At 38.0% G+C, this 13,978-nt stretch overlaps 1 protein-coding gene and 1 pseudogene across 6 annotated transcripts in view; one reads left to right on the top strand and one right to left on the bottom strand.

Annotated features, from left to right (window-relative positions):
* DCAF6 (DDB1 and CUL4 associated factor 6) overlaps window positions 1–13,978 on the bottom strand; it is a 180,342-nt gene that overhangs the window by 133,080 nt on the left and 33,284 nt on the right. The window lies entirely within an intron of this gene.
* LOC104992967 lies at window positions 5,474–6,918 on the top strand (annotated as a pseudogene).

The following is a 13,978-nucleotide window of genomic DNA, read 5'->3' as shown; positions in this document are numbered from 1 at the left end:
TAGAACTCATACTGAGTGAAGTAAGTCAGACAGAGGAGAACTATCTTATGATATCCCTTATATGTGGAATCTAAAAAGAAATGATACAAATGAACTTACTTACAAAACAGAAAGAGATTCATAGACTCAGAAAATAAACTTAAGGTTGCCAGGAGGAAGGGAGTTTCAGAAGGTCATGTACAGCTTGCTATACTCAAAATGGGTAACCAACAAGAACCTACTGTATAGCACATGGAAGTCTACTCAATGTTATGTGCCAGCCTGGATAGGATGGGGGTATGCGGGTGAATGGATACACATATATGTATGGCTGAGTCCCTTTGTTATTCAACTGAAACTACCACAACATTGTTAATCAACTATGCTGCTGCTGCTGCTTAGTCACGTAGACGGCAGCCCAACAGGCTCCTCTGTCCCTGGGATTCTCCAGGCAAGAATACTGGAGTGGGTTGCCATTTCCTTCTCCAATGCATGAAAGTAAAAAGTGAAAGTGAAGTCACTTTAGTCATATCCGACTCTTAGCGACCCCATGGACTGTAGCCTACCAGGCTCCTCCGTCCATGGGATTTTCCAAGCAAGAGTACTGGAGTAGGTTGCCATTGCCTTCTCCATAATCAACTATAACCCAATACAAATAAAAAGTTTTGACGTTTGGGAAAAAAAGATATTTTCCCCCCCTATCAAAAAAGTGACTAATTAATTTCCTAATAAAATATCCATACAATGAAGTACTATTCAGCCATAAAAAGAAATAATAATACATGGTGCAACATGGATGAACCTTAAAAATATTACAGCAAGTAAAAGAAGCCAGTCTGAAAGGCTACAAACTATATGGTTCATTTACATTAAAATTACAAAATAAGCTTATCTAGAGAGACCAGAAAGCAGATTTAGTGACTGCCAAGAGCTGGCAGAGGGGGAATGGGTGTGACTGATAACTGGTATGGGCTTTCTCTTTTGGATGGTGAAAATATACTGGAATTAGGTAGTGGTGACTGCTATACAACTTTATGAATATAGTAAAAAGGCAATGAACCAAACACTTGAAACAGATGAATTTTTATGGAATGTGAACTATATCTAAGTAGTTTCAAAAAAATTACTGAATTTCACTTTTCAGTCAAGATGGAATAACAAGAACCAGATTTACTATTACATCTGAAACAACCAAAAAACAGCAGAATATACATTCTTTTTAAGTACACATGAAATATTTACCAATACAGGAAACATTTACTTAGGGGCCATAAAATAAATCTCAATATATTTAAAAGACTTCAAGTTCCACATAAACATGTTCTGTATCCAAAACAGAATTAAATTAGAAAACACTAACACAAAGAAATATTTGAAAACTATAAAATAACAGATGGTCAAAAAAGAAAGCACAGAATTACAAAATATTTTTAACTTTTTTTCCTTTTATTAAAGCAAAACATATCTCAATTTATGGATTGCAGGTAACACAGTGCTTAAAAGCAAATTTATAGCACAAAAACACCTATATTAGAAAGATAAAGGTACTATAACAATGACTTTTGCTTCCACTCTAAAAGCTATAACAAGGAGACCAATGAAATCAAAAGTCAAAAGACAGTTGGAAATAATGAATATAAGAGCAGAAATCAATGAAAAAGAAAACAGGAAAACACAGAAAACTAATAAAACCAGAAACTGGTGCTTTGAAAAAACAAATAAAATTATGCACCTCTACTCAGATTAATCAAGAAAAAGAAGGGGTGGAGGAACTTATTATCAATATCAAAAATGAGAGCAGTAACACATAACATCATTATGAATACTTGAGCATGTAATATAATACCATGAACAACTTCATACAATAAATTCAATGACAGAGAGAGCTAACAAAAGCCTTGAAACATATATACCAAACAAAATTTACTCAAGACGTTGTCCATTTTTCTTAAACTGTAGTCAGAATTTTCACCAAAGAAAACTCCAGGCCCAGACTGCTCTACTGGTGAAATCTGCTGAATATTTATTTTAAATAATGAAAATTTTGTACCAACTCTTTCAGAAAATTAAAGAGGATAGTATACTTCCAAACTCACTGGCACAAGATGATGGACCGATATCCTTAATGTACACACAAAAATTCTAAAACAATTTTAGCAAACTGAATAAAACAGTGTAAGAAAATAGATAACGCATCACAACTCAAGGAGATTTATCTCTGAAATGCAAGAACAGTTTGACACTCAAATCAATACAACCCATGGTATTAACAAACAGAAACAGAAAATCATATGATCAATGCAATAAATGCAGAACAGACATTTGAAAAATATCCAAGTAACAATTCATAATAGGAGCTCTCAGCAAAATTGAAAGGAACTTTCTTCAATCTGACAATGAATATTTATTAAAAAACAATCATACTAAATAATGAAAGCCTGGATGCTTTCCCTCTACGATTAGAATAAGATAAGGAAGTTGGCTCTCACCACTTCTGTTCAACACTGTCTAGAATTTGAGAGAGTACAATAAGATAAGAAAAAAAATAAAAGGAAATTAGACAGAAAAGAAGTAAAATATATTCTCAGATGACATGACTGTTTATGTAGAATAATAAAGCTGGCTTAAGCTCAACATTTGGAAAACAAAGATCATGGCATCAGACCCATCACTATATGACAAATAGATGGAGAAACAGTGGAAAGAGTGGCAGACTTTATTTTTGGGGGCTCCAAAATCACTGCAGATGGTGACTGCAGCCATGAAATTACAAGATGCTTACTCCTTGGGAGAAAAGTTATGACCAACCTAGACGGCATATTAAAAAGTAGAAACGTTACTTTGCCAACAAAGGTCCATCTAGTCAAGGCTATGGTTTTTCCAGTAGTCATGTATGGATGTGAGAGTTGGACTATAAAGAAAGCTGAGCGCCAAGGAATTGATGCTTTTGAACTGTGGTGTTGGGGAAGACTCTTGAGAGTCCCTTGGACTGCAAGGAGATCCAACCAGTCCGTCCTAAAGGAAATCAGTCCTGAATATTCACTGGCAGGACTGATGTTGAAGCTGAAACTCCAGTACTTTGGCCACCTGATGCAAAAAACTGACTCATTTGAAAAGACCCTGATGCTAGGAAAGATTGAAGGTGGGAGGAGAAGGGGATGACAGAGGATGAGATGGTTGAATGACATCACTGACTCAATGGACATGAGTGCCAGGAATCGGTGATGGACAGGGAGGCCTGGCCTGCTGTCCATGGGGTCACAAAGAGTCGGACATGACTGAGCGACTGAACTGAGAGATTCATAAAAAAGGGGAATGGACTAACAAGTAAGTTTAGGAAGTTTGATGGACACAGATGAACACCATACTCCCTTGGTATCCATGAGGATGAGTTCCAGGAGAACCTAACAAATACAAATCTGTGATGCTCAAGTCCCTTACACAAAATGGAACAATACAGTCAACCCTCAGTATCCATAGATGAGAAACTTGTGGACATGGAGGGATGACCATATGTAAAAACAGACAACATGAAGGATTAAAACCACATTTTAGAGACTTGCCTGGCAATCCAGTGATTAAGATTTTGCCTTCCAATGCAGGAGGCATGGGATTGATCCCTGGTTGGGAAGCTAAGATTCTACATGCCTCACAGCCAAAACATAAAACATAAAACAGAAGCAATATTGTAACAAATTCAATAAAGATTTTTTAAATGGTCTACATCAAAATAAAAAAAAAACAAAACACATTTTGATATCACATTTTGGATATCTACTTGTTGTTCAGTCACTAAGTCGTGTCCGACTCTTTGCAACCCCATGAACTGCAGCACACCAGGCTTCCCTGTCCTTCACTATCTCCCAGAGTTTGCTCGAACTCATATTCATTGAGTTGGTGATGCCATCCAGCCATCTCAGCCTCTGTTACTACCTTCTCCCCTTGCCTTCAATCTTTCCCCACATTAGTCTTTTCCAACCAGTTGGCTCTTTGCATCAGGTGGCCAAAGTACTGGAACTTCAGCTTCAGCATCAGTCCTTTCAATGAACATTCTGGGTTGATGTCCATTACAATTGACTGGTTTCAGATCTCCGTGCTGTCCAAGGAATTCTCAAGTCTTGTCTAGCACCACAATTTGAAAGCACTCAGCATTCAGTTCTTCAGCATTCAACTTTCTTTAGGGTCCTACTCTCACATCCGTGTATGACTACTGCAAAAACAATGCTTTGATTACACAGTCCTTTGCCAGCAAGGTGATGTCTCTGCTTTTTAATATAGTGTCTAGGTTTGTCATAGCTTTTCTTCCAAGGAGCAATTGTTTTCTAATTTCACAGCTGCAGTCACCATCCATAATGACTACATAAGAAAATAAAGTCTCACTACTTCCTTTTTTTCCCCATCTATTTGCCATGAAGTGATGGGACTATTGAGCTTGCTGCTAAGTCACTTCAGTCATGTGCAATTCTGTGCCACCCCATATACGGCAGCCCCCCAGGCTCCCCCGTCCCTGGGATGCTCCAGGCAAGAACACTGGAGTGGGTTGCAATTTCCTTCTCCAGTGCATGAAAGTGAAAAGTGAAAGTGAAGTCGCTCAGTCATGTCCGACTGCAGCCCACCAGGCTCCTCCGTCCATGGGATTTGCCAGGCAAGAGTACTGGAGTGGGGTGCCATTGCCTTCTCCAACTACTGAGCTTAAAGCCCACTTTTTCACTCTTCTTTCACCACCATCAACAGGCTCTTTATTCCTCTTTGCTTTCTGCCATTAGAGTGGCATCATCTTGATATCTGAGGTTGTTGATATTTCTCCCGGCAATTTTGATTCCAGCTTGTGAGTCTGCCAACCCGACATTTTGCATGATGTACTCTGCGTATACGTTGAATAAGCAGGGTGACAATATACAGCCTTGAGGTACTCCTTTCCCAATCTGGAACCGGTTCCTTGTTCATGTCTGGTCCTAATTGTTACTTTTGGTCCTGAATATAGGTTTCTCAGGAGGCAGATAAAGTGGTCTGATATTCTCATCTCTTTAAAAATTTTCCAGTTTGTTGTGATCCACACAGTCAAAGGCTTTAGTGCAGTCAATGAAGCAAATGTAGACGTGTTTTGGAATTCCCCTGCTTTTTCTATGAGATTCAGTGGACTTTGGCAATTTGATCTCTGGTTCCTCTGCATTTTCTAAAACTAGGTTTTACATGTGGAAGTTCTCGGTTTATATACTGTTGAAGCCTAATTGAAGGATTTGAGTACTACCTTGCTAGTATGTGATATGAGTGCAACTATACAGTAGTTTGAACATTCTTTTGCCTTTCTTTGGGATTGGAATGAAAACTGACCTTTTCCAGTTCTGTGGGCATTGTTGAGTTTTCCAAGTTTGCTGGCATATTGAATGCAGCACTTTAACTGCACCATCTTTTAGGATTTTAAATATGCTCAGCTAGAAATCCATCACTTCCTCTAGCTTTGTTCGTAGTAATGCTTCCTAAGATGCACTTGACTTCACACTCCAGGATGTCTGCCTCTAGTATCTACTAGAATGTCTAAAATTTTTAAAACAATGAGTATATCAGGTTTGAAGGAAGAAAGCTACAACAGTATAATAGTAGCAAACTTCAACATACCACATAAACAATGGATAAATCATACTGACAGAAAGTCAACAAGGAAACATTAGACTTGAAATATTTAGATCAAATGAATCTAATACATATAGAGAGAATAGTTGATCCAACAGCAGCAGAACATTCTTCTTAAGTGCACATAGAACACTCTCCAAGATAAATCATATTAGATCACAGAACACATACTAGCAAACTTTAAAGAATAAATCATACCAAGTATCTTTTCTGACCACAATGCTATGAAAATAGAAATCAAAAGGAAGAAAACTGAAAATCTGACCAACATGTGGAAGTTAAATAACACATTCCTGGACAACCGGATCATCAAAGAAAAAAAAAAATCAAAAATATCTTGAATCAAGTGAAAATAGAAATAAAACATATGGGATGCAGCAAAAGTAATTCTAAGCAGGAAGTTCACAGCAATCCATGCCTACATTAGGAAAAGAAAAAAAAAGAAACCACCTAAATTTACACACTGAAGAATTAGAAAAGAAAAACAAAGTCCAAAGCTGGCAGAAGGAAGGAGACGACAAATATCAGAGCAAAGAGGAGTGCTGTTGCCAGCGACCCTATCCGGTCTGTGAGCCACTGTTGACCCATGCCTCCACAGGAGACCCTCCACCACTAGCAGAGGATGCTATAATATCCTTCATGGTATCCGTGGCAACTGTACTTGTAACTGGAGGATTTATTTGAGCTTTGTCACAAAGAGCCAGCACCCTCATCTCACAGTAGAGTTCAGGCCAGAGATCTAGGGCTTCTTATACCCATGGCCTCAAGAGAACTGGATTTTACCATCACAGTGCCTGTGAACATCAAAGCAACCTCAGCCTGGCGAGCCTCCCTTTTCAGCAACAAGCTTCCTTGGAACAAGCCAATACGTTTCCAAGCAAATCAACCTTCAGGAACTCAACTTTCCATCCTTTCCTGCAAAGTCCACCACTTCCCATGGAAACTGAGTCATCTGGTGACTCTCCCTTCTTCCAATATCTCCTTCACCATCAACACTTTCCACAGTCTGGGCCATCCTGATTTCCAACGGTACAATAATAGTCTTCGGATTGGCCTTTCAACACCACCCTCACCAGCCTAAATCAATCATAAAGGTTTTCCCCGAATCCTAAGTAGGATTTCTTAACTTTTTTATCTTTTACTCAAAGGAAATCACAAATAGGCTAAACAGAATTTTGAGGATATAGCCTAAATGCCTAATGAGTTTCCAAGCTAAAATGTGCACACACTAGTTGGACATGAAAGAAAGTGAAAGTGAAAGTCACTCAGTCATGTCCAACTCTCTGTAACTCCATGGACTACAAGTCCATGGAATTCTCCAGGACAGAATACTGGAGTCGGTAGCTATTCCTTTCTCTAGGGGATCTTCCCAACCCAGCAATCAAACCCAGGTCTCCTGTATCACAGGCAGATTCTTTACCAGCTGAGCCACCAGGGAAGTCCAGGAATACTGGAGTGGGTAGTCTATTCCTTCTCCAAGGGATTTTCCTGACCCAGGAATCAAACGGGGGTGTTCTCCATTGCAGGTGGATTCTTTACCAACTGAGCTACAGGGAAGTCTTAGTTGAACATTAAAATGTAAAAATTATTTTGTCTCAGAAAAAAATAGTATTTTTCCAAACAGCTACATATTTATGTATTTTTGTATTCAATGTGGGAATTATTAAAGATAGTGATTCTTACCTACAAATTTCTCGTGTTTCAGTGGCTTCGGTTGTAATGTCTTCTTTCATCTATATTTTTATAATCTTGTTAAGTCTGCACAAAGTTTGTCAATTTTGCTAATCTTTTTAAAAAACCAACTATTAGTTTCACTAATCTTTTATTTTCCTATTCTCTATTTTATTCATTTCTTCTCTGATCTTTTCTTTTTAACCACAAATTATCTAAAGTTTTTATTTTAGCCTAAAATATGCCATGCTAAGTCGCTTCAGTCATGTCTGACTCTATGGACCATAGCTCACCAGGTTCCTCCGTCCATGGCAGTCTCCAGGCAAGAATACTGGAGCAGGTTGCCATGCCCTCCTCCAGGGGATCTTCCTGACCCAGGGATTGAACCTCTCTGAGGTTTCCTGCATAGGTAGGCCTGCTCTTACCTACAAATTACCCTGGGATTCCCAGGTTGTGCAAGCGGTAAAGAGACAATGCAGGAAACCTCAAAGAAATGGGTTCAAAAAAAAGATCAGAGCAGAAATGAATAAAATAGAGAATAGGAAAATAATAGAAAAAGATCAGTGAAACCAAGAATTGGTTTTTTGAAAAGATTAACAAAATTGACAAACTTTGTGTTAGACTTAACAAGATTATAAAAATATAGACGAAAGAAAAGACCTTACAACTGAAACCACTGAAACATGTAAGATACTAATATGAAAAATTATATAGCGACAAATTACATCAGATCAGATCAGTCGCTCAGTCGTGTCCGACCTTTGCGACCCCATGAATCGCAGAACGCCAGGCCTCCCTGTCCATCACCAACTCCCGGAGTTCACCCAGACTCACATTCATCGAGTCAGTGATGCCATCCAGCCATCTCATCCTCTGTCGTCCCCTTCTCCTCCTGCCCCCAATCCCTCCCAGCATCAGAGTCTTTTCCAATGAGTCAACTCTTCGCATGAGGTGGCCAAAGTACTGGAGTTTCAGCTTTAGCATCATTCCTTCCAAAGAAATCCCAGGGCTGATCTCCTTCAGAATGGACTGGTTGGATCTCCTTGCAGTCCATAATCACCAATAAATTCAGAGGAACATATATCTGACCAAGACTGAATCATGAGAAAAGAAAATCTGAAGAGACAAATAATGAGTAAAGAGATTAAATTAAAAACTTCCCAAAAACAACAGAAAAGCCTTTGGCCAGATAGCTTCACAGGCTTTAAATGTTCTCCACACATTTAAAGAACAATTAATACCAATCCTCAAACTCTTCCAAAAAAACTGAAAAGGAGAGAACACTCCCAAACTCATTTTCTGAGCTAAGCCTCAGAAAGGTAACCCTCACATCAAGGCCAGATAAGGCTACTACAAGAAAACCACAAGCCAACATTTCTGATGCATACAGAGGCAAAAATTCTCAACAAAATACTAGCAAATCAAATTCAAAAGCACATTAAAAGTACCATACACCATAATCATGTGGGGCTTATCACCTGGATGCAAGGATGATTCAATATAAAGAAATCAATAATTGCAATACACCTCATTAATGGAATGAAAGGTAAAAATCATATGATTGTCTCAAAAGATGCAGAAAAAGCATCTAATTCAACATCTTTCAAGATAAAAATTCTTAGCAAACTAGGTATAGAAAGAATATACCTCAACATAATAAAGGCCATACATGACAAGTCCACAGGTAACATCATACTCAATGGTGAAGCTGAAGAAAGCTTTTCCACTACAACTAAGAGCAAGACAAGTTCAGTTCAGCTTCATCACTTTTATTCAACACAGTACAGCAAGTTCCAGTCAGAGTAATAATTGGACAGGAAAAGGAAATAGAAGGCATCTAAACTGGAAATGAAAAAGTAAAACTCTCTCCGATTGAAGATGACCTCATCTTATATACGGAAAATTCTGAAGACTCCACCAAAAATTTGTCAGTGCTAACAAGCGAATTGAGTAGCTTTAAGATATAACATAAACAAAGAACAGTTGCATTTCTATACAATAAAACAATGAACTATCTGAAAAAGAAACAACGAAAATGCCCCATTAGCATCAAAAACATCAAAATATATTCAGGAATAAATTTAATCAGGGAGCTGAAACATCTATCCGGTATTTATATGACACAAAGATGAGAAATACTGAAGACACAAATAAATGGAAAGATAGGTGTCCTCATGTATGAGAATAGTTAATATTATACTATACTACCAAATCAGAGAAGGCAATGGCACCCCACTCCAGTACTGAAAAATTCCATGGACAGAGGAGCCTGGTAGGCTGCAGTCCACCGGGTCGCAAAGAGTCGGACACGACTGAGCGACTTCACTTTCACTTTTCACTTTCATGCATTGGAGAAGGAAATGGCAACCCACTCCAGTGCTCTTGGCCTGGAGAATCCCAGGGACGGGGGAGCCTGGTAGGCTGCCATCTATGGGGTTTCACAGAGTCAGACACAACTGAAGCGACTTAGCAGTAGCAGCAGCAGCATACTACCAAACAGCCAAGTTCATGGCAATCCCCATCAAAACGCCAAAGACATTTTTTCACAGAAATAGAATGCTAAGAAATCCAAAATGTGTATGGAATCACCAAAGACTCCAAATAGCCAAAGCAACCTTAAAAAATTAAAATAAGGCTGAAGGCATCAAACGTCTTGATCTCAGACTATATTACAGAATTATTTAATCAAAACAGTATGGTATTGTCTTAAGAACAGACACATAGACCAATGAAACAGAACAGAGCCCAGAAAATAACCCATGCATATACGGTAAATTAATTTACAACAAAGAAGCAAAGACTACCCAATGGGGAAAGAATAGTCTTTCACTATATGAATAGTCTATTCACCAAATGGTGCTGGGAAAACTGGATGTTCACATGCCAAAGAAAATTACTATGAAATGGATTAAGGACTTAAACATAAGATCTGAAGGCAATAAAATTCCTAGAGGGGAAAAATGTGAAAAGCTCCTGACCTTGATCTTGGCAAAGGTATTTTTGGACATGACAAAAACAAAAGCAAAAATCAACAACTGATAATTACATGAAACTTAAAAGCTCTGTATAGCAACAGAAGCAACCAACAACATTAAGAAGCAACTTACAGAAGAAGAAATAAATATATGCAAACCTTCTATTTGATACGGGATTAACATTCAAAATATATAAGGAGCTCATCTAACTCAGCAGCAAAAAAAACCCCACAAGTAATCCAACTAAAAAATGGGAAAAGGCCCTGAATAAACATTTTTCCTAAGAAAATATACAAACGGCCAAAAAGGACACAAAAAGGTGCTCAACATCACAAATCATCAGAAAAATGCAAATCGAAACCACAATAAGGGAGGTCCCTCGTGGTCCCATGGTTAGGACTTGGTGCTTTCAATGCTGTGGCATCAGTTTAACCGGCAAGATGTGCAAAATAGACCAAAAATAAATAAATAAAGCACAATGAAATATTTTCTCACATTGTTTAGAACGGCTATAACCAAAAATACAAGCGATAAGAAGTACTGATAAAGGCATGGAGAAAAGGGCGCCTTGTGCACCATTTGTGGTAAGGAGAACTGACACGGTCAACACAGGAAACAGCATGGAGGATCCTGGAAACCTTTCAGCTGGAACTGTCATATAATCCAGCAACCCCACTCTTGGGCACACATCTGAAGGGAATCAAAGTACTATCTTACAGCAAACATCATCCTCAATGGTGAAAAATTGAGAGCATTTCCCCTAACATCAGCAACAAGACAAGGGTGCCCACTCTCACCACTACTATTCAACACAGTTTTGGAAGTTTTCACCACAGCAATCAGAGAAGAAAAAGAAATAAAAGGAATCCAGATTGGAAAAAAAGTAAAACTCTGTGTGCAGATGACATGATCCTCCACATAGAAAACCCTAAAGACTTCACCAGAAAATTACTAGAGCTAATCAATGAATATAGTAAAGTTGCAGGATATAAAATCAACACACAGAAATCCCTTGCATTCCTATACACTAAGAATACAATGAGAAAACAGAAACACAAATTAAGCAAACAATTCCATTCACCACTGCAAGAAAAGAATAAAATACTTAGGAATAAATCTACCTAAAGAAACAAAAGACTTATATATAGAAAACTATAAAACACTGGTGAAAGAGATCAAAGAGGACACAAATAGATGGAGAAATATACCGTGTTCATGGATCAGAAGAATCAATATAATGAAAATGAGTATACTACCCAAGCAATCTATAGATTCAATGCAATCCCTGTCAAGCTACCAACGGTATTTTTCACAGAACTAGAACAAATAATTTCACAATTTGTATAGAAATACAAAAAACCTCGAACAGCCAAAGTAATCTTGAGAAAGAAGAATGGACCTGGAGGAATCAACCTGCCTGACTTCAGACTGTACTACAAAGCTACAGTCATCAAGACAGTTTGGTATTGGCACAAAGACAGAAATATAGATCAATGGAACAAAATAGAAAGCCCAGAGATAAATCCACGCACCTATGGACACCTTATCTTTGACAAAGGAGGCAAGAATATACAATGGAGAAAAGACAATCTCTTTAACAAGTGGTGCTGAGAAAAGTGGTCAACCACTTGTAAAAGAATGAAATTAGAACATTTTCTAACACCATACACAAAAATAAACTCAAAATGGATTAAAGATCTAAACATAAGACCAGAAACTATAAAACTCCTAGAGGAAAACACAGGCAAAACACTCTCTGACATAAATCACAGGAGGATCCTCTATGACCCACCTCCCAGAATAATGGAAATAAAAGCAAAAATAAAAAGGGGACCTAATTAAAATTAAAAGCTTTTGTACAACAAAGGATACTATAAGCAAGGTGAAAAGACAGTCTTCAGAATGGGAGAAAATAATAACAAATGAAACAACTGACAAAGAATTAATCTCAGAAATATACAAGCAGCTCCTGTAGCTCAAGTCCAGAAAAATAAACAACCCAATCAAAATATGGGCCAAAGAATTAAACATACATTTCTCCAAAGAAGACATACAGATGGCTAACAAACACATGAAAAGATGTTCAACATCACTCATTATCAGGGAAATGCAAATCAAAATCACAATGAGGTAGCATCTTACACCGATCAGAATGGCTGCTATCAAAAAGTCTACAAACAATAAATGCTGGAGAGGGTGTGGAGAAAAGGGAACCAACCCTCTTACACAGTTGGTGGGAGTGCAAACTAGTACAGCCACTAAGGAGAACAGTGTGGAGATTCCTTAAAAAACTGGAAATAGAACTGCCATATGACCCAGCAATCCCACTGCTGGGCATACATAAGGAGGAAACCAGAATTGAAAGAGACACGTGTACCCTGATATTCATCGCAGCACTATTTACAATAGCCAGGACATGGAAGCAACCTAGATGTCCATTGGCAGACGAATGGATAAAAAAGCTGTGGTACATATACACAATGGAATATTACTCAGCTATTAAAGAGAATGCATTTGAATCAGTTCTAATGAAGTGGATGAAACTGAAGCCTATTATACAGAGCGAAGTAAATCAGAAAGAAAAACACCAATACAGGTGTTGGTCAATGGATTAATGCATAAAGAAAATATGATAAACATACACAGACACACACAATGGAGTATTAGCCGTAAAAACGAAGGAAATCCTGACATGTGCAACACAAAAATGAACACTGAAGGCAAGATAAAGAATGACAAATACTTTGTAAGATCACTTATATGTGGACTCTAAAAATGTTCTAACAGAAACAGAGAAGACTGGTAGCAGAGGTTGGAAGATGGAGGAAATGAGATGTTCAGAAAAATAAAAACTTCCAGTTATGAGTAAGTTCTGGAATCTAATCTACAGCATGGTGGTTATAGTTAACATTACTGTGCTATATACTTGAATGATGCTGAGACAGTAAATATTAAATGTTCTCACAATCATCACAACAACAAAATGGCAATTATGTGGCATGATAAATGTGATGACTAAGCTTATTGCGATAATCATTTTGAAATACATATCAAATTATTCTATTTTACACATTAAATTTATATAATGATATATGTAAAGTATATCACAATAAAGGTGGGGAAAAAATACAGTAAAAGGATATCCATGAAACTAAAACAAGTGATCATATGCTTCAGTGAGCAGAAAGAAATGGAGAAGACAGAAACAGAAGTGGGAGCCATATATACTTTATTTTTATACCATGAGAAGTTCAGTCACTCAGTTGTGGCTGACTCTTTGAGAGCCCATGGACTGCAGCATGCCAGGCTTCCCTGTCCATCACAAACTCCCAGAGCTTGCTCAAACTCATGTCCATCAAGTCAGTGATGCCATCCAACTATCTCATCCTCTGTCATCTCCTTCTCTTCCCGCCTTCAATCTTTCCCAGCATCAGGGTCTCTTCCAATGAGTCAGTTCTTCACATCAGGTGGCCAAGTATTGGTGCTTCAGCTTCAGCATCAGTCCTTCCAATGAATATTCAGGATTGATTTCCTTTAAGATTGACTGGTTGGATCTCCTTGCAGTCCAAGGGACTCTCAAGAGTCTTCTCCAACACCACAGTTCAAAAGCATCATTTCTTCAGCACTAAGCTTTCTTTATAAGTCTGACTCTCACATCCATGACTACTGGAAAAAACAAATCTTTGACTAGATGGACCTTTGTTGGCAATGTTATGTCT

Source organism: Bison bison, unplaced genomic scaffold (assembly GCF_000754665.1).
Source record: "Bison bison bison isolate TAMUID 2011002044 unplaced genomic scaffold, Bison_UMD1.0 scf7180017864229, whole genome shotgun sequence".
NCBI classification, from domain to species: Eukaryota; Metazoa; Chordata; class Mammalia; order Artiodactyla; family Bovidae; genus Bison; species Bison bison.
The sequence above is the reverse complement of the archived record's forward strand: the minus strand, read 5'-3'. Positions and strand labels throughout refer to the sequence as shown.